Source organism: Equus caballus, chromosome 6 (genome assembly GCF_041296265.1).
Source record: "Equus caballus isolate H_3958 breed thoroughbred chromosome 6, TB-T2T, whole genome shotgun sequence".
In the NCBI taxonomy this organism is placed as follows: domain Eukaryota; kingdom Metazoa; phylum Chordata; class Mammalia; order Perissodactyla; family Equidae; genus Equus; species Equus caballus.
The window spans coordinates 62,854,564-62,873,219 of record NC_091689.1 but is presented as its reverse complement, the minus strand read 5'-3'; the positions used below and the strand labels follow the sequence as shown (position 1 = coordinate 62,873,219).

General features: G+C 35.9%; 1 protein-coding gene and 1 long non-coding RNA gene across 36 annotated transcripts in view; one reads left to right on the top strand and one right to left on the bottom strand.

Annotated features, from left to right (window-relative positions):
* Positions 1–18,656, top strand: part of SOX5 (SRY-box transcription factor 5) — a 949,864-nt gene that overhangs the window by 496,366 nt on the left and 434,842 nt on the right. The gene's annotated exons all lie outside the window — the stretch shown is intronic.
* Positions 1–18,656, bottom strand: part of LOC111774060 (uncharacterized) — a 90,836-nt gene that overhangs the window by 44,966 nt on the left and 27,214 nt on the right. The gene's annotated exons all lie outside the window — the stretch shown is intronic.

Below are 18,656 nucleotides of genomic sequence, written 5' to 3'. Positions count from 1 at the left end.
CTGGCCCAGGGTGGATGAGCTTCAGAAAAGGCAGATTGTGGAGTTGATTAAGAATGGGCATTTCTGGGGGAAGGGTGTTCAGGGATAAAGACGAGTTGATATGCCTTGTTGCATTGATCTTATTAATTCCTCAAACAATCTTAAAAGATAAACACAATTATTGACAGTTTAAAGAGATGGAAACAGGCTACAGGAAGTAAGATAATGCCTTGAAGTCAAACATTCTTGACCCTACAGCTTATACTGTCATTTAATAGTTTAACACATTCCTCTTCATTATTTCCTTGAAAATTATTTTGAGTCATTCAGTGAATTTTATGGATGAGAACATTTCTTGTAAGGATTACATAAAACTCAGAAGTAAACCGTGTTTGGTGAGTAGATCTCATTTTATGGTCAATGTCAAATCCATGGAAAATCTAGAAACAGAAACTCAGATATTTATGACCACCAATCCTTGGCTTTCAGCACTATGTCACAGCCTTTTGCTCTCTTTCTCTCTTGGCTGAGATTCAAAAAACATTTTTTTAATCTTTGGAAAAGGTTGATAGCCCTATGCAAGTCAAGATATTATTGCCACATTTCCAAAATACGGGTGCCAAACTCTTTGGGGTTGTGATACACCCAGATGGTCTTCCTTCTTTGCATTTCTGCAAATGTTACTACCAAATACAACAAATTTTCCTCCAAAGTCATTAGAGCCCATTTGGCACATTCTCTAATCCGTCCTACTTGTTACCTTTTAATTACTTTGTGAGGGGATCTAGTTGTCTTGTTGTTGCTGAGGGCCAAATGACCAAGGGGTTAATGTTTTTTCTGTCCCTGGCCAATTGGTTTTTAGTCAGTAGTTATTTATGGGGAAGTCCAGGGGCCATTAGTTTTCAAGTATGTGCAGCTGTACTCTTCACAATTACTAGTCCATAAGCAAATGTGGACTTACTTTTTGTGTACGGTTGTTTTTTCCCTGATTGGTTAGACAATCTGTTGCCATTTATGAATGATTCTTGTTGATGCAAAACATGACATTGAATTCTATTTTATTATTTGGATTCCATGTTTCATAGGATGCTGTAATCTTGATTCAGACAAGGCACAAGGGTATGCACCTCCTGTCATTGGTGACAAATTGCTCCTGCCTAGCAAAATGTCAAATCTCACCCACCGCATGTTAGCTGTACCGTTCTCCATAAATCGGCATAGGTACTGATGATCCTCATTGTGAAATCAGGGACTGGTTGGCCTTGGCCTTTTTTGCTCATGCTCTGTTCTTTTGGACATAAGGTAGAGATTACTATTAATGGTTCTTTCAGTTCCTAGGAGCTCCTCCCTCTGTGCTGTCTTACTGTGATTTTTTTTCTGCCCTCATTGAATGGTAGTCTTTGATGTCACACAAGAGAATACTGTTGGCTAACAGTCTGGAGGCTGCTTCATTTGAGCTAACCACCACATGAAAACAAATGTGATCCATCATATTTCATTAACTAGCTGTCCTCCTTTTGGGTGCCCTTTTTTGATGTCAGAGTGCATCCTGACAGGAATCAGAAAGATATGTGTGATTAAGAACAGTAATAATGCTTATTGCATTGTATTGTAAATTACCTTCCTGGGCCCCGCTACTTTATCAGCCCCACTGGCATTGGCTCCCGTACATTTTTGACTACTCAGTATATACAGTGTATTAGCGCAATGGAGATCATTATGTGGCCTGTATTTGAGTCATTTTTATTTAAGATGCCAAACAATAAGCTGTTGATTGGGGGAACAAGAGGCGAACAATAATGTTCTGTGTCACATAATACACCACCATTTTCCAGCTTTGCTTTAGAAGGGCCCTCTTTATTGTTTTTGTATAAAAATGGTTCTTAGGAGGAGGAATATTTTGCTGAGGTATGTCATTATTTTGCAAATTTCTATTATCTCATCATGTTGTCTTCATTGTAAATTGCAGCTAATTAGGAACCTAGTTAGAGCCCCAGCTTTGAGGCTGGCTTTTTTGTGAAAAGAGCCCACCGATTACCGCACTACAAGAGAGGAAGGGAGAGAAAAAGGAGATTAATCTGGTTACCTAGGCGACACTCGCTTCCATCTGCGAGGAACAATACATTTTTGTTTCCTTGGCTCAGTTCAGATCTGTTTTGTTTAGAGGGGGGAAAAAAAAGAGAGAGAGAGAGAGAAAGAGAGAGAGAGAAAGAGAGAGAAAGAGGGAGAGAGAGAACCTAGTTCCACAACAATGCTGGATTCTGTCTAGCCCAGGCTTACAGGCTTGATTCCCCTGCAAGTTAGGGGTCTCAGGGGAGTGAGAAGATGAAAGAGATAAGCTGCAAAGTTGTCAAAGGTCATGACCTTGCCACACAAAGCCAGCAGTTTTACCTCTAAATCCCCTTCTCCCAAAAAGCACTTAATGAAATAATATACCGTGCTTCTCAACACCCTGTAGTCTATATTAAGGAACAAGGCCCTAAAGTTGTGGATTTAAGGAGTCATTTTTAATTTCACACTAAATAATCAGTGACTCTAAGAAGCTACTTATGGGTCCAGTTTTTTTCTAGGCAAGTTAACTTTGACTTTTCTACTTTTTCTCCAAGTGGTTTTCCCAAAACCTACCATTTTTATTGTGGTGACACATAATATTTAAGGTATGAGTTTACTTTCCAGTGAATAAAACCAACTTACTGAATCAACTCAAGACTGAGGTTTATTAACTGCTCACTTCCAGTTGCTTTTGTTGTACATCAAACTTTTAACTTTTTAGGATAGGGTGGCCATTTGCTTTGCTCAGGCGAAACATGTGGATGTTGCCAGGCTGTTTGCATCCTCTTATATAGTCACCAGAGAAAGGGCTGAGTATGGCACAGAAGCTGAAAGAGAAGCTAAAAGGCTCAGAAATCTCAGGGCTTCTTCAGGGGAATTGGCTAACCCCACAGCCTCTGATGAGCATAATGCTTTCGGCATCATGTTCTCACTGGTTGGTATGCCATCATGCATAATGAGTAGTTATCCAGGAAGGTTATGTGTGATGACATACAGTTAAAGAGGCTCCAAGAGAGGAATGTTGGCTTATCTGAGCTTTCCAGTCATAAAATGCATTGATTAAATCAGAGCAACTAGCTTATTTTAAAATGCCCTGTGGAATCCATGCTTCACACCCGTGATATCTCCTCATCAGATGAATTTCCAAAATACATTCCTAATAGAAGGAAAATAAATATTTTCACAACAACTACAAGTTACTAATGGTTCTCAGTATGCTACATACACTAATGGACACTTCTCTTCAAAGCATATTACCCGTCTCTCTTGTCTTATTTGCGATGGGAGAAAGATACCTACCCAAACATTCTGTGCTCATCACTCATCCAGCCCTCTAGAGCATCTGTACACTTTCTCATCCCCATTATAGCATTTGGGCAACTCCAAATGATGTATCTCATAGGATTTATAAGCAGTCTTAGAAAACTATGAAAAAATTTTAAACTCATGCAATTCTAATTTGTTCTAATATTTATTAGATTTTATGGATAAAAAGCAAAATGCCACTTCTTATGCCAAAATTAAGTCCTCACAATGGTACTCGATTTTTTGAGCTTTTGCAGGAAATCAGATAAGCTTTCAGTTTACCCATGAGTACCTCAAACAAGACAAGCTACAAATTAGTTTACTATGGCAAACCCTCAACAAGAGTCTTCTCTCAGTAACCTTTTACTATATAAGGACAAGTACCAAATACCACATTGTTATTAAAAGCTGGAACATCTTTCTGAAGTTTGTGAAACCAAGGTTACTCTTGGCAATGGCAGGGACTAAATGTGCAGATGTGTTTTAGAAATCCACTTGAAAACAGACAAATGAAATGGTCTCTTCTTATCTGAAAATAAACTTTTTTCATTAAAGTTATTAAGCTATTTTAAGCTTTGAGGGGACATGATCTTAATACCTTTGTGTTTCATGAACTTCAGTTAAGTTACATAGTTATACAGAGAATTAGTTGTAGCAAATAAGTCAACACTGCTCAGAGTAGCTATTTTGCAGAATGTATTTGTGTTCTAAGGAGCGCTCACTGGAAGGACTCCTGTGTCTCTTTCCTCATCTGTCTGCAGTCAGTCCAAACAATTCCTATTCTCAGTTTACTAGAATTGCATATTGAACCTCATCTCTTTAGAGAGGCTGTGATTGATTATATGCTGAGAAGGTAGAGAAATGAAAATGAGAAAACTGTTTAGTATGTGCAGAAACATATTTTTGTTCCCATTGGAGAAGATAGGATTCTTTAACCACAAAATATTTTAAACTAGCATGGGAATGCAGTTATCACCAGATAAAATGGCAATAGCTACTTACCAATATGACTGGAGTTAAGAGACAGTGAGCAAGGGCGCATCTACCTGATAGATTTAGGAAGGGTTTGTTAGTTCTCTAATGCATGAGTGCCTCGTCTTCAATATTGACTCATTATTGCTCACTCAAGACCTTGGGTTTCCCCCTTTTAGGAAGTAACTTCTAATATTCTGCCCTGAAAAAGTGGTTCAAAATGGATGCAGAGGAAAGAGTGCCACCTGCTGATTTCTCATCCTAAAGCAATTCTGATTTCCTTGGAGGTTTCTCAGACAAGATCTTGCAATGTCTAGTACTATTTATTAAGTCATAAATGACAAACACAAAGCCTAGAGTTGTGGGGCCATGGTTCTGTGATTATGGAGTTATTAGTTTGATTCTGAGGGATTCAAGGATTGATTACAAATTGTTTTCATTCAGTTCAAAATTCTCTACTTCATATCGTGGGTTTCAAAAAATTCAAATCCATCATTTCATCAGTTTTCACACTTTTTCTTCTTATTAGTTACAGGGGAAATTGTGGACAATAGGAAAGTGACTTCGTTGTCACCTGAAATTTCCTTGTCTTGAATTTCTTTTGGACTCTTCTCAGTGTAGAAAAACATGTCTAATGAAAGCTACTTTGTGATGTCGACTTGGAAGTTGCTCTCACGAACGTGACTTTTCTTCATTCTCTCTTGCAAGGGATCATTCTTCTTTCTAGTTGCTGTGTCACTAAGGAAGGAAATTGCTTAGAGCAAAATAGAAATAAACATTAACTTATTCCCTAAATGGTCCACTTGCAAATTAAGTTTGTAGAAATTTATCATTTCTGTTTTCCCTGCTGAAGTTGACAATTTGGGGAATTTTGTAAGTTTTTAAACAATTATCAGTATGTAATTTCTCACAAAATATTGCAGTTAAGAGAGGTGATGGATGTCTAAGAAAGACATGAACCTTTAGCTGATGAATAAAAACTGAAGTAAAGCCTGGTAAGAATTTTCAACTGAACGTGATTCTGACATCAGATATATCAGTGTGACTTCCTTTTGTCACACTTTTATCAGCAATTAATAGGAGAAAACACTATTTCTCTTAGTCAAATGGCAGAGGGAATGGTCCATGCTAAAATCCCTTCCTTTAAAAAGACTCCCGATTTAAGTATAATTTTAAAAGTTGACCAGGACAGTGGGTGGGCTGCTCCGGGCTTATCCAAAGTGAAACTCATCACCTGTTGCAGTTTATTTAGCCTTAATTGTTACTTCGGAACAGTTGCCATTAACCTGTGCCTCCAGCGTTAAGGTGATTTTATCTCCAGTCAGCTCAGGCATGAATCAGGTTGCAGGCACAGCGAGAAGAATGAGCAACAAAGGAGTTGTTCCCACAAAGGAACAACTCCAGAAATGGGCCAGAGCTGTCACTCTCTCTTCCTACTCTACAAAATAAAAGTTGTTAAAAAAAGATGGAATCCTCTTCTTTTGGAGAAATAAAAAAGAAGGAATAGAAGGAAAGAAAAAAAGTAAAGAAATTTAGTCACAAAGGGTTCATTTTTAATGTTGGTAAAATAAAACATTTTCCAATCCTTAGAAAATAGGAAACCATTATCATGCCATTGATATGAGTCACTATGGTGGCTGTTTGTATTTAGGTGAGATGAATCTGAGTGTGTGTGTGTGTGTGTGTGTACGCGTGTGTCTGCGTGCACACATGTACATTATAAGGAATGTTGTTTTCTATATTTACATTTTGATTAATTTGTGTAGACATTCTGCAAATGAGCAGCCCTGCTATGTATAAGTAACCATACCATATTATAAACAATTTTCTAAATAGAACACTTCACTTTATTGCTATATCATTGCTATGATTTCCCCTCTGATATATCTGACATTTACTTCTTAAAACAAGAAAAAAAAGTGATTAGCAATTATATGTCATTTGTAATTTAGTCTTTGGCATCAAAATGCTATTAATATTTTAGAACATTATTCTAATTTCTATAGAAAGATTTTCCAAGAAATGCAGAGCAATTGGTAGCAAGGGCATTTTTTATATAAGACAGAAAATCTCTTCTTCCCTTGTCCTGAGTACTGATTGTTAGTCCTTTGGTTTAACTTCCGAATGTCCTCTTTAGGCAAAGGGATTGCTGCGTCCTATTTCTGCCCCTACCTACAACACTTTTTCTTATACAGATCACACCTCTCAGGATGCAATGCAGTGTGTCACTGCTAGTCACTTCCTTTCCGTATTTCTACCCACACCCACATAGTCATTAATTTGTTTTGCACATATTTATTGAGTACCTGTGTGTGCCAGGCATTGTTCTAGGGATCCATCTTGGGATACATCAATAAAGAAAACCCAACAAAGATCACCGCCCCTGTGGAACCATATTCTAGTAGGGAGAGGGGTCACAGTAGTTATTCAATAAATTTTGTTGTTTTGATTGAGGAGTGGTTTTATTTTGAGGAAATGCATGGAAACTAGTTCTGTTTATGCAGTAGTAAACTGAATCCAAAGCTTAGACTAGATTTGGATGACTGAATGAAGGTCAGAAAATATTGCGTAATGAGGACTATGGTGTGGATTGGAAGATATCTTCTTTGGAAGAATGCAAGATCCACAAAATAATTCCAGAAAGAAATCACTACTTTGCTCACTGTTTCTTCTTTAACTCTTCAAAACTTCTATCTTAATTTATTTCTAGTGAAATATTTGGGGGAATGTATTAGGGATGGGTTGGAACACAATACCATTTTGAATAAACAAATATTTTAAAACCTTCTTAAATAGAATGTGACCTGATATCTATGGCTTATAAAAATTTAAACTTGATTAACTACTATCGGCTATCGTTAAGGTTCCATTTTCTTTTTGGCTTTCATAAAATAATGGAAGTTTCAAGCTGAAGCCTAGAGATACTTTGATCATATTAATTTCTTGTTGGGGTTTAGTATCTCTTTGAAAATCTGCTGAAAATATATACCCTATCATTTCAAAATTTAATATATGGACATAAAATGCTGCTCTAAATTTTAGGTAATTTGTAGATAACATGAATCCATTTGTTGGCCCTCAGATTTGACCTAGATCTAGTCTAGTCTGTTCATTTTACAGATAAGAATATAGATATGTAGGTAAATTATAATTTATTGAAGACCACACAAATAGTGAATGTCAGCATAAGAATAAAGAAATGTCCTGATTCCTAGTTAGTCTGAATTCTTTCCACTCTACGTCCCATTCTGGTTGTCTGTAGCTACATTACAACTCACCCCAAAGCGTAGAGACTTAAACCTACAATTTAATATTATGTCTCATGGTTCTGAGATTTGATTGGGTTTAGCTGGATGGTTCTCACTTGGGGTCTCTCAGATAGTTGCAGTCAGATCACAGCTGGAGCTGGAGTCATCTGATGGCCTAACTAGCTGGATATCCTACATGATTTCTTCACTTATATGTCCAGTATCACAGCTGGGAAGGCTGCAACAGCAGGTGGCATGGCATCATTCTTCCTCCATGCAGCCTTTCCATGTGACTAACTCTTACAAAGCATAGCAGTCTCTTAGATGGCAACTGGCTTCCTCCAGAGTAAGCATTTCAGGAGACCCAGGAGGAGACTGCAAGATTTATTATGACCTAGACTTGGAAGTCATGCAGCATCACTTCTGCTGCATTCTATTGGTAAAAGAGTAAATCACAGGGCTAGTGCAGATTAAGGGCAAGTGAGTTCACATGGTGTGAATACCAGAAATCATGGTTCTTTGAGGGGCCGTTTTTGGAGACTAGCTCCCATTCTCCCTGTTAAGTGTTAGCCATAACTGACTTTTTGGGAGGAACTTCTTTAATAACAGAAATTTACCTGCAAGTTATTCAAAATTTGATTATTTAAATTTTCCTCTTGAAAATGATATATTTTCTAATAGAGTATTTATTTTTCTAGTTAATATTGAAGAGGAGGGTCATATTACCTTAAAAATAGAATCTTAGGAAATTGAGAGCTTGGATTTCTTTACTGTTTGGAACTAGATCTTAAAAATATGTGTGCAGATTTAATCCAAGCTCTGCATCTAGGATGTCCATCCATTCCTCCTGGTAATTGAATTCCACTGACTGACATAATTAGGCCCTATCTTTTAAACCTGTTTTGTCAAAATCTTCTTGAAGTGTCTTCATTTACATATTTCAAACGTTGCAGAAACAATCATAATAGTTGGTTCTGTCAAGACCCATTGTAGAATGCTTTCATTCTCTGATTGACAGTGATAATAATTGATACCATGGATCCTTTATATTAGAGTAGTTGTTTGTTTGGCATAATTTCTAGAAAATGTGCACCGAAAATCCTTAAAAAGTGTTTTGGTAAAAGTAGCTTCAAATTTTTTCATCCATTTTTCACTCCTGTCATCTCAAATGGTTTGGATCAAACTGTCCCTAAATTAGTAGACTGGAAAAAGAGCAATCTTAGTCTCTAATTTCAGATATTTTCTGGTCTCCAGAGTCATTCCTCTTTGCAATCATTTATAGTTGACTGAATGGCAGCTATACTTAAAAATGTCTAAGGGGTTTACACCAAAGAAGATATCCTTTTCCTCTTAGCTCATTTCTTAAATTAAATTAGGAAGACTTTGCAAGACCATTTAATAACTAAGGAAACTGACACATTATAAAATAATTCAAAAATATAGAACATTAGGGACTTAAGTACTCTCTGATTCTTACTGCCCACTCCCTGATTCTCACTGGCTCTGTTTTCAGTTAAGATGTTAACCCCAGTCAGTTAAGACCCCTTTGGAGTTGTTTGAGGGGGGCTAATAAGAAGATCTTCCCTGCCTGATTTTTTTGTAAACCCGCCATTATACAAAGGAATAAGATAGACTAAGGCTAAAAGGTTACCTTTCTTAGGGTTAAAAGTGATATCAGAGAATGTGGCTAGGGACTCTTGCTAATACTGAGTGCCAGGATATGGCAGGTTTGCCCACCCAACTGTAGAAGGAGTGGACAGGGGAGGCCTCCTCCCACAGGGACAGAAGCCAGCAGAACTGGGACCCCTGCAAGCCTCCAGCTCCTAAGGAAAGAAGAGAAGGAGCTGAGCAACTTAGGTTCAGTTTCTCCTACCATCCCCTTCCCCCTCAACACACACACAAAAGTTGGTGTTCCTCTCTTAAAAAGCAGCAATCAAGGGGACAGTGAGAAACCAGGAACACCCAATAATGGGATCGCCTCCACAAAAAAGGACAACAATAGGAAAAGCATTTTGCCGCTAATTTTCCCCCAGTTTTTTGTTCTCTTAACATCTTGGGCTTAATCATTAAACCATTAACGAGATAATATGTGAAAAGAGTTCTCTTACCTTCCTTTTCAAGACAATCTCCTATTTTAATATTCTTTCTGTTCTATTAACCTGATGAAAAGATGAGGATTCTCTTTATGTGCATAAGAGTGACCATGGGATGCTCTGACAAAAGCTTGCCTATTCACTGACTGGGTCAGGATAATAATTCTTTTCCATTGATGATTACTACAAAGGCCTTTGGCATCAATAGCCCATTTAAATCAGCCAGTGATAAACCTAGCCAAAGGAATGAATCCAGAATGGTTATCAATGCAAAACTATTCCAGATGCAAATAGAGAGTTCAAGCACCATTTAGGGGATCTTTTCCAACTATATTTTGTTCCCTTGGAAAATTTTCTGAAATGAATATATAGTAAATCTTTCCAAGCTTTGATAATTTATATTATAGCTAGTGAAACAAATGTACATTTTTGCTTATGTTTAACCTCTCTGTATTTTATAAAAGTTTTCAAAAAGATAGTTTCAGGTTCTGTCATTCATGGTGATAGTTGTATCTGTGACATGATTCATTCATTCATTCAACAAATATTTGTTGAGATACTGTTATGTGCCAGATACTATTCCAAGGCACTTTTATTTAATAATGGATTTTAAAAAAAATGTAATGAGGAAAAAATGTAAAGTAAAGGAGATGAGGGAGGGTGGAAGGTGTGGTTTAGACAGACAAGTCCTCTAAAGAGGTGGCAACTCATCACAGTGCTTGATGAAGAGAAGAAATGAGCCACAAAGATCCTACTCATTCTGGAATGGCATGCCAGGCAGGGAATTGCAGATACAAAGGCTCTGAGGCAGAAAGACACTTAATATGCCACTTGCATTAGAACGTGACCAGATGTGACAAAAAGGATTGCATTTTCACCATGAATTTGATATTTAATAGTGAGGAAACGAATCCGAATATTTTACTGAAAAAATGTGTTCTATATTACAAATGCCTCTTTTCCAATAATCAGCTGATTAAAATCATTCAAGTTGCTCTTCTTCAATAATTTGTAGTTCTTTTTTTTCAAAGATTTTATTTTTCCTTTTTTTCCCCAAAGCCTCCCAGCACATAGTTGCATATTTTTTCTTAGTTGTGGGTCCTTCTAGCTGTGGCATGTGGGACGCTGCCCCAGCATGGCTTGATGAGTGGTGCCAGTCTGCACCCAGGATGCAAATTGGCAAAACCCTGGACCACTGAATTGGAGCTCGAGATCCCAACCACTCAGCCACGTGCCCGGCCGCCAATAATTTGTAATTCTTGACAATTATTGTACTGCTACTATAATTTGTAATAGCTTCATTGAGATATCATTTACATACTTTAAATTCATCTATTTTAAGTATATAATTCCGTGATTTTTAAGTAAATTTACACAGCTGTGCAACCATCACCTCAACCCAATTTTAGAACATTTCTATCATCCTCAAAACATCCCTTAGCCCATTTGCAGTCGATCTCTTTTCTGACCCCCAGGTAATCTACTTTCCAGCTCTATAGATTTGCTCTTTTGAACATTTCGTATAATTGGAATTATATAACATGTGATTTTCTAGATTTGGCTTCTTTCACTTAACGTAGAGTTTTGAGGTTACTCCCTGTGTTAGAATGTGTCAGCTGTTTGTTGAATGGGTAAACATTTTGTTTATGCTTTCACCTGTTGATGGAAATCTTGATTTTTTTTTCACGTTTTGCTTATCATGAATAATGCTGCTGTAACATTCACATTCATGTCTTCCTATGGACATATTTTCATCTCCTTGGTCAGATACTTAAGATTGGAATTACTGGATTTTATGGTAAATTTATGTTTGCTAACATAATTGCCAGACTGTTTTCCCGAGTGACTACTATTTTATATCTCTACTAGCAATATGTACGTCTTCTAGTTTTTCCACATCCTAGACATTTATTGCCTGTTTGAATACAGCCATCACTGTGGATATAAAGTGGCATGTCATTGTGGTTTTAATTTGCATTTCACAAGTGATTAATGTTTTTGAGCACCTTTTCATTTGTATTTAGTGATTCCTCATGTATCTTCTTTGGTGAAATGTCTATTCAGATCTCTCGTGAATTTTTAATTGGGCTGTTTATTTTATTGGGTTTGATGAGTTCTTTATATATTCCAGATACAAATCCTTTATCTTAAATGTCCTAAAAAAATTCGCAAATATTTCTTCCGCACTCTGAGACATACATTTTCATATTTCTGATGGTGTCTTGAGGAACAAACATTTTTAATTTTGATAAAGTTAAAATTTATCAATTTTTTTCTTTTGTGTATCATGCTTTAAGATCAGGATGATTTTATCCTATTCTGAACATTGTATGGCTTTGGTTTTTGCATTTAGGTCTATGATTAATTGTGAGTATTTTTATTTTTCATGTGAGATAAAGATCTAAATTTATCTTTTAGCACATGGAAATCTAATTGTTCCAGCACTATTTGTTGAAAAGACTATGCTTTCTAAATGGAATTGCCTTAGCACATTTGCCAAAAATTAATTGACTGTAGATAAGAGTTGATTGCTGGATTCTCAGTTTTGTTTTGATGAGCTGTATGTCTAACTTTATGCCAGTACCACCCTGTCTTAATCTCTGTAGCTTTATATTGTGCTTTGAAATAAAAAAGTGTATGTCCTCTAACTTTGTTCTTCTTTTTCAAAGTTATTTTTGCTATTCTGTGTCCTTTGCATTACTATATGGTAAAGTCAGCTTATAAATTTCTGCAAAAAAAGGCTGGCGGTATTTTCATAGGGATTGTGTTTAATGTGTAGATTAATATAAGAAGAATTTCTATTGTAATATATTGAATCTCCCAATATGTGAACATGGAATTTCTCCATTTATTTAGTTCTCTAATTTCTCTTAATGAGTACAAGTCTTGTACTTCCTCTGTTAAAGTTATTCCTTAATGTTGTATTCTTTTTGATGCTGTTGTGAATGAAATGTTCTTAATTTCATTTTCAGATTATTCACTGCTAGAATATAGAAATAAAATTTGTTTTTGTATATTGGTCTTTTATTCAGCAATCTTGCTGAATTTGTTCATTAGTTTTGCAGGTTATGTCAACTTCTTCAAAATTTCTATACATAGGATCAAATAATCTGTGGATAAAGATTCTTCTACATCTTACTTTCCACTACGGATGAGCTTTCTTTATTTATCTTAACTGATTGCACTGGCTAGAATCTCCAGTACCATGTTAACTGGAAATCATGAGAGCAGACATCCTTATTTTGTTCTTGATCTTAGAGAGAAAGCATTCTGTCTGTCTCTAATAAGGATAATATTAGCTGCAGGGTTTCTCGTAGGTGCTCTTTTTAGTGTTGAGAAAGTTTCCTTCTATTTCTTGTTGGTTGAGAATTTTTATCATGAACAGTTGCTGGATTAAGTCAATGTTTTTTCTTCATCCATTTTGACGGTCATGTATTTTTTTGTCATTTATTCTACTAATATGGTGTATTATGTAATTGATGTTCAGTCATCAAACCAATCTTGCATTCCTGGGATAAATAAATTCCACTTAGTCAAGGTGTGTTAATTCTTTCTGAATGTTGGTGGTCAGTTTGCTAATATATTGTTGACCATTTTTGTATCTATATATATGATTCATATGGTCTGTCGTTTTCTTTTCTTGTATTTGTCTCACTTTGGTACTAGAGTGATATTGGCTTCATATAATAGGTTGTTAATTGATACTTCCTCCTCCTCTATTTTTCCGTAGAGTTTGGAAGGATTGGCATCGTTTCCTCTTTAAATAATAGAATTCACCAGTGAAGCCATGCAGGGCTGAGTTTTTCTTTGTGGGAAGAATTTTAATTACTAATTCACATTTGTAATAATTATAGGTATATTCAGATTTTCTGTTTCTTCTTGAGTCATTTTTGATATTTTGTGCCTTTTTAGGAATTTGTGCATTTTGTCTAAGTGTCTGATTTGTTGGCATTAAGTTTTTGGTTGAATGCCTTTATAACACTTTGCATTTCTATAAGATAGTAGTGATATTTTCACTTTAATTCCTGATTTTGGTGATATGTGTTTTCCTGCTTTTTCTCTTGGTCAGTCTGGCTAACTTAAGTTTCATTGATTTTCTCTCTTGTTTTCTATTTTGCTGACTTCTACTCTTTATTATTTCTTACCTTCTCTTTGCTTTCAGTAAGTTTGTTCTTCTTTTTTTACTTTCTAAAAATGGAAACTAAAGCTATAAAATTTCCCTAAGTACTATTTCAGTGGTATCCCATGAATTTTATTTTACTTTTGGTTTTCTTTAGTTCACACTATTTTCTAATTTCCTCTATGATTTCTTCTTTGATCTATGAGTTATTTATAAATGTATTTCTAATTTCAAAATATTTGTTGACTTCCTAAATTTCTTTCTGTTGTTGATTTCTAATTTAAATCTATTTTAGTCAGAGCAGATACTTTGTATCATTTCATATCTTTTAAAATCATCTACATATTTTTAATGGCTTACCTTATGGTTTGTTTTGTTTTGTTTTGTTTTTTACCTAGACTTTGAAGGTCTTAGAAAGCTGTCTGAAGAAGTTAGATTGTAGTTTTTCTCTACTTAATTTTTGTATTGAGGTAATGTTGGTTTATAACATTACATACATTTCAGGGGTACATCATATTTTGACTTCTGTGTAGACCACACTGTGTTCACCACCAAAAGTCTATTTGCCATCTATCACTGTACAAATGTGCCCTTTGCCCTCCCCCTTCCATTCTTCCACTGTGCTAACCACAAATCTATTCTGTGTCTATTTGTTTGTTTGTTGTTGTTTTATCTTCCAGATATGAGTGAAATCACACGGTATTTGGCTTTCTCTCTCTGACTTATGATTAGCATAATACCTTCAAGGCCCATCCAAGTTGTTGCAAATGGCAAGATTTCATCCTTTTATTTTTTTAAATTGGCACCTGAGCTAACATCTGTTGCTAATCTTTTTTTTTTCTCTTGTTCTTCTCCCCAAAGCCCCCCAGGAAGTAGTTGTATATTCTAGTTGTAGGTCCTTTTGGTTGTGTTATGTGGGATACCATGTCAGCATGACCCGATGAGTGGTGCCATGTCTGCGCCCAGGATCTGAACTGGTGAAACCCCGGGCCGCTGAAGTGGAGTGCATGAACTTAACTACTCGGCCATGGGGCTGGGCACAGATTTCATCTTTTTCAGGGCTGAGTAGTATTCTGTGGTGTGTGTGTGTGTGTGTGTGTGTGTGTGTGTGTATACACACCTTCTTCACATCTTCTTTATCCATTCATTCATTGATGGGCACTTAGGTTGTTGCCAAGTCTTGGCTATTGTAAATAATACTGCAATGAACTTAGGAGTACATATATCTTTCTGAATTAGTGTTTTCATATTCTTTGGATAAACACCCAGAAGTGGAATAGCCAGATCAAATGGCAGTTCTATTTTTAACTTTTTGAGCAATCTCCATACTGTTTTCCATCGTGGCTGCTCCAGTTTACATTTCCACTAGCAGTGGCTAAGGATTCCCTTTTCTCCACATCCTCTCCAACACTTGTTATTCCTTGTCTTTCTGATAATAGCTGTTCTGACAGATGTGAGGTGATATCTCATTGTATTTTTGATTTGCATTTCCCTAATAATTAGTGATGTTGAATATCTTTTCCTGTGCCTGTTGGCCATCTGTATATCTTCTTTGGAAAAATGTTCAGATCCTCTGTCTTTTTTTTTTTTTTTTTTTTTTTTTGAGGGAGATTAGCCTTGAGCTAACATCTGCTGCCAATGCTCCTCTTTTTGCTGAGGAAGACTGGCCCTGAGCTAACCTCCATGCCCATCTTCCTCTACTTTATATGTAGGACTCCTGCCACAGTATGCTTGATAAGTGGTGCGTAGGTCTGCACCTGGGAGCAAAACCAGCAAATCCCAGGCCACCGAAGCAGTGTATGTGAACTCAACCAGTATGCCACTGGGCCAGCCCCTCTGCCCACTTTTTAATTGGGTTATTTTGGTTTTTTATTGTTGCTTTTGAGTTGTATGAATTCTTTATAGAGTTTGGACTTTAACCTTTTATTGGATATATTATTTGTAAATATCTTCTCCCAATTGGTAGGTTTTACCATATAGTGTATTAAGGAGAGTGTTCCATATGCACTTGAAAAGAACGTGTATTCTGGTGACAGAAGTTATCTATACATGTCAGTTAAGTCAATTGCTTCATGATATTGTTCAAATCTATATCTTTGATAATTTCTGTCTAGCTCTCTTATGACTTCTGTTTTCATGGTATATCTTTTCCATCATTTTACTTTCAACCTAGTTGTGTCTTTGAATCTAAAGTGTGTCTCTTGTAGACAGCATATAATTTAATCAATTTTAGAAAGCTCATCTTAACAATCCCTTTCTTTTTTTGAGGAAGATTAGCCTTGAGCTAACATCTGCCACCAATCCTCTTTTTGCTGAGGAAGACTGGCCCAGAGCTAACATCTATGCTCATCTTTCTCCACTTTATATGTGGGACACCTGCCACAGCACGACTTGATAAAACCGTGTGTAGCTCTGCACCTGGGATCTGAACTGGTGAATCCCAGGCCAGCAAAGTGGAGCACATGAACTTAACTGCTATGCCACTGGGCAGGCCCTAACAATCCCTATCTTTTGATTGTAGTGTTTAAAGCATTTACATTTGGGGCCAGCCCCGTGGCCGAGTGGTTAAGTTCGCCAGCTCTGCTGCAGGCAGCCCAGTGTTTCATCAGTTCAAATCCTGGATGCGGACATGGCACCACTCATCGAGCCACGCTGAGGCAGCATCCCACAACTAGAAGGACCCACAACTAAGAATATGCAACTATGTACCGGGAGGCTTTGGGGAGGAAAAGGAAAAAAAATAAAAATTTAAAGCATTTATATTTAACACAGTTATTATATGGTTTGATTTACACTTGCCATTTTGCCATTTGTTTTCTTTAGCTCATATATTTTTAATTCCTCTATCCCTCGTTTGTTTCCTTCTATGTGATAAATCTATATTTTCTAGTGTACTTTTTAATTCTTTTATATGTATGGTGTGTCTATATATACACACACACACATTTATTTACCAGTGATTTTGCAGAGATTACATTATTCATTTTAAATGATCACAATCTAGTTCAGATTAATACTAACCTAATTTCTTATAAAATATAGATATTTTTATATCTATATTTAATAATATAGATTAAATAATTAATTTAATAGTATAAATTAAATAATAATATAGATATAAATAATTATAATAATATCTGCTCCATTATAGTTCCATTCCTTTCTCCTCCTTGTGCTATTATGGCAACATGCATTATGTACGTATATTATTTACTCAATAATACAATATTGTAATTTTTGATTCATACAATCTTCTTTTTTTTTTTTTTTTTTTTTGGTGAGGAAGATTGGCCCTGAGCTAACATCCATTGCCAATCTTCCTCTTTTTGCCTGAGGAAGATTGTCCCTGAGCTAAGGGCTGTGCCAATCTTCCTCTATTTTTTTGTATGTGGGATGCCACCACAGCATGGCTCGATGAGCAGTGTATGGGTCTGCGCCTGGGATCCAAACCTGCAAACCCTGGGCTGCTGAAGTGGAGCAGGTGAATGTGACCACTACTGCACTGGTCCAGACCCAGATTCAGACAATCTTAATAAATTGTATGAATTGCCTCATAAATAAGTTTGGAGAGAAAAAGGACAAAAATGTATTCTAAATTCCTCATATCAACTCACATATTTACCTTTTCTGGTACTCTTCATTTCTTTCTGTGGTTTGAAGTTACCATCTGCTTATCTGCTTTAATTTTCTTGCTCCATTATAGAGCAGTTCTCTCCACCTTCTTTTTGCTAATATATGCATATAAATAATTTTCATATGCTATGAGCCCAACAAGCAGTGTTACAATTATTTTATAATTATTGTTTTGTGAAATTGTCTTTTATAAAAATTTGTTAAAGGATAACAAGAAAAATACATATGTTTATATTATCTTTGCAGTATAAAGTCTTTATTTTTTATGTGGACTCAAGTTACCACTTGCTCCCAACCAAAAGGACTTTCTTTAGTATTTCTCCTAATAATTCTCTCATTCTTTGCTCATCTGGAAATATCTTTTTTTCTCCTTCAGTTTTTGAAGGATAGTTTTCCTAGATATAAAATTTTTAGTTGGCAGGGTCTTTTCCCCCTAGCATTTGATTATAGTATAGTATTTACAATTATTGCTTTATGCAGTTGTCTTTTAAATCACTTTAGAGGAGCAAAGGCACACACACACATACATATATTCTTCTATATTTACCTCTATAAATATCCTAACCCACTGTGTTCTGGCCTCTATTGTTTCTTAGGAGAATTCTGTTAAAGTTACTGTGGTTCCCTTCTATGTGATGAGTCATTTTTCCCTGGCTATTTTCAAAATTTTCTCTTGTTCTTTAGTTTCTAATAGCTTGACTATGAGGTTTCTAGATGTGGATCTGTTTTGTTTATTTTACTTGAGGTGTAGAACTTGTTGAATATGTAATTTATGTTTTTCAGCAAACTCTGGAAGTTTGTGGACGTTATTTATTTAAACATTTTTTCAGCCTCTTTCTTTTTCTTCTTTCCTTCTGGAACTCCCATTTTGCATATGTTGATGTACATGAAGTTTTCCCATAGGTCTCTGAGGCTTTAGTCCTATTTCTTCAATCTTTTTTTCTCCTTCTTCTTAAGGTTAGATATTCTTTATTGATCTATCTTCAAATTAGTTGATTCTTTCTTCTGACTACTCAAATCTACTGTTGAGTCCCTCCAAAAACTTTTTCACTCTTCCTACTATATTTTTCCAACTCCACAATTTCCGTTTAAAAAAATAATTAAATGTTTTGATTGATATTCCATATTAGGTTAGTCATTGTTGCCATATTTTCCTTCCTTCTAAAACATGCTTTCTTTTAATGTTTTGAACACAACTGTCACAGTTATTTTGAAGTCTTCAATATCTGGGACCCCTGAGAGACAGTTTCTATT